This window comes from Salvia splendens, chromosome 5 (assembly GCF_004379255.2).
Source record: "Salvia splendens isolate huo1 chromosome 5, SspV2, whole genome shotgun sequence".
NCBI classification, from domain to species: domain Eukaryota; kingdom Viridiplantae; phylum Streptophyta; class Magnoliopsida; order Lamiales; family Lamiaceae; genus Salvia; species Salvia splendens.
The window spans coordinates 28,380,020-28,383,524 of record NC_056036.1 but is presented as its reverse complement, the minus strand read 5'-3'; the positions used below and the strand labels follow the sequence as shown (position 1 = coordinate 28,383,524).

Sequence of the window (3,505 nt, the reverse complement as noted above, 5' to 3'; positions counted from 1 at the left end):
TTACTTGTCATGTTACTCAAAGCAGAATAGATGAGGACTATTTTAGATCTGAATCTAGTAAAAGAAGCATTGGAATTCAGGATTGGTAAACTTGTAAATCGGTTGGTAAGCCTTGAATTTAGGTGTTCCACGTATAGTGTTCCCCTGCGACCAACTTCTTTCTACTAAAACAGCTTCTTCATAAAAATATTGTTTCAAGTAATGAGATTCATGCACCCATTAATTACTCAGATTGGAGTATCCCTAAGGAAAAGGTTGAAAATTTTTATAAAATAGGTCTTATAGATTTTAAGACTGCCTTTTCTATAATGACTCATGAAGAAACTTGAAGTATCTTGCGCAAGTCAGAAAGCTTTCCTCTCCTCAATAAAGATTCTATAAAAAAATATATAGAAAAAGGCCATAGGTATGCCCATTTTGGTCTAGCCCAAATTGTTGTCAAACCTTTAGTCCATATAGGAGTCGACACACCCATTTACCTAGCTTTGAGAGACAAAAGACTTAAGAAATATCAAACTTCTATCTTAGCCATGGTCCAAACTAATATTTGTAATGGCCAAATATACTTCAACTGTTCCCCGAACTTTTCTGTCACGACCGCCCATACAAGGGGTACCACAAACGCGGCGATCGTGACCGACATGCATGGATTACAATTTAGAAGATCAACTTAATTAACTTAAAGAAAGGAAAACAACTTAATTTAAAAATTTTAAGGTTATATTTTTTTTTAAAAAAGACATAAGAAAAATACATTCAAAAAGGACAACGGAAAAAAAATTAGACTTAAGAAATACAACCATTAATAACTAAAGTAAAACAAACATTTAACTTAAATCTCGAAGAATATCATTTTCAAAAGACAACGTAAACACTTGTTTAAGAACTAATCACCACCATACATGTTCAAACACAAAGCATAAAGAAAAGATTAAAGTCTTGAGACATGGTTCAAGTTATAGCAGCGGAAAATAGAGTTTAAGGAGAGTCAAGGACTACGCCTATGTATGACGTAGCAACGTATCCTACGTTCTCAAGCCAGCTCAACATCCACCGCAACATCCCGCTCAACCTGCACATAAGAAAAATAATATGCAGGGCTGAGTACTTGTTGTACTCCATGGGCTCATGCCGAAAACATTTTAATAAGTTATGTCATCCATACCAGTGATCTCGAGTTTTATGTATTAAGAAAATCACGAGAAACACAAAAATATTCAAGTCTGGCCAGACAATTTATCTCCCCACTTTTCACATCAATCCATCAATCACAATCACAGTGCGACAATAGTGTGGCCACACTATTCGCCCACGAGACCGGCCGACTTGCAAGGACGGCTCACGATCCCACCAGTGTACACAGCCCGATAGGGTTTACGGCCCTACTCGGACCCGAATTTGTTTCACAACACAGCCATATAGCCTAACGGAGTAAACTCATACGAACTAGGCATCAGGCACACAATCTCATAACAAAAACATCATGGCATGACATAACAGTTAAACCACCCTTATATCTCCACATAATATTTTTCGGAAAAGTAAAGAGGTTTGAAAAGAAAGCCCACCTCGTTCTCTTAGCAAAATCACAACCCAACTTAGCAACTCTCGATCCTCGAGTTCACGAATACACAACACCCTTGTCAACGACAACACAAGTCAGCCTCACACAACAACATATCACTATGCATGTCCTATCGTTTCTCTCTCATCGTTTTCCTCAATTTCCCAAACCCGACATACATCTCAAAGGTGCAAACACACGTAACACATTTCAACTTATCACAAGTGATTTCAACATTTAAGCACATTCCTTGGACATACATGCATCATACAATACTTTTAAACTTGAAAAATAAGTGTCATTTAATCAAGGCAGAAAACTGGCAGAATTGCGCGACCGTTTTGTAAAAATCACTTTAAATTCACCCGACCTCAAAACATGCTAAATTTTGGTCACGATACAGAGGACACATTCAAGTTCATCCATGAAAATTTTCATATAGAAATCACGTCATTTAGTCAGTCATATCACATATTGAACTCTCTGGTCGGAACATACAATTTCTGGCAGTATTGCGCAGTTCATTTGAAAAATTCACCATAAATTCATATGATGCCTAAAAAAGCTGAAAATTTAACACAATACAGAAGACACTTAAAATTTTCATATAGCTCAAGAATCACATCAATCGGAGGTCATTTGGTCAGACAAACAGAAAAAGAAACATTCATGGAGAGAACTCACGTTTCTGGCAGATTTGCGCAGTCAACTTCAAAAGTTTATTAAAAATTCATTTTTCGATAAAACGGGCTGAAATTCACACGAGACACAGAAAACATCTTGAAGTTTACTCAGTAAATATTTCATAGCAAAATTCGTTCGTTTTATGGGTCAATCACAGATCATAAGTCACTGGTCGTGCACCACAGATTTTCAGGTTCATAGATTGAAAATAGGGTTTTCATCTTCCATCAAACAAACATCGATTTTTCATGCTCGAACACACATAATCATGCTTAAAAGTTTCTCACACACATATTTGCACATGAACTCACATCATTCACCAACTATTCCAATCCAACATCACATGATTTCAATCAAAAACACAATATTATCAAAGTTCTTATGCAATCACACTTTCCCACCGATAAATTTTTCGATCTATTAATCCTACACCCTCTATATGCATGTAGGATTCAAGAATAATGTTTCAATGAAGAGATGAGAAGAAAAACTTAGTTATACCTTTTCGAATCACGAAAACGAACGGTAGGAACAAGGATGGAGGCGATTCGTCGAAACTCTTGAAAAATCCACTCCAATTTATGCAAGAAACATTGAGGGAAGAAGTTTTTGGAGAGGATGGAGAGTGAAGGGGGGAGGCACGAAATTTTGAGGGAGATGGGGGCTAGGGTTTAGTTTAGGTGTTTGTATAGGATTAGGTTAAAGTTTAAAGAATTATTTAATTAATTATGGAGGGATAAAATAATGGCCAAATGAAATAAAAGTCCCATAATTAAAAGAATAAAATAGGCATGTAGGATGGGGAGGAATTCGAAAATTCCATGTAGAGCATAACAAGGAATTTATTTGGTATTCACTTGGAGAGAATATATTCACAACTTAGGAAATAAAAGTGAATATTCCATAAACAAGGGAACAAAATAAATTAAATCTCCAAGTAGGAAAATAATGAGGAAGGGACGAAAATTCCGTAAGGAAATGCACAAGGAAATTATTTAAATCCTCAATTAAATAGAATAAGATTTAAATTTGGTAATTTCTTTATAGGAAAAGACTCCCATAAAATAGGCAACAACTAAATAAATTTGCACAAGGAAATTAACCAAAATGGGGCGTGCGACACAAGGAAATATTCACATCCCCAATTAATTGACTTAGGTATTAATTTGGTATTTCATTGAATAAAAGGGATTCCACAAAATAAGAAACAAATATATTCTCCTCTAAAAAATAGGGACACCGAAAATTGGCTTAATT

The 3,505-nt window shown here is 35.5% G+C and overlaps 1 long non-coding RNA gene across 1 annotated transcript; it reads right to left on the bottom strand.

Annotated features, from left to right (window-relative positions):
• Nucleotides 1-919: 919 nt before the first annotated feature.
• LOC121803490 lies at nucleotides 920-3,039 on the bottom strand. The gene is made up of 3 exons (XR_006051024.1): nucleotides 2,750-3,039; nucleotides 1,569-1,639; nucleotides 920-1,072 (listed from the first exon to the last, which is right to left on the bottom strand). It is a non-coding gene; the product is annotated as an uncharacterized LOC121803490 (long non-coding RNA).
• Between the last annotated feature and the right edge of the window lie 466 nt (nucleotides 3,040-3,505).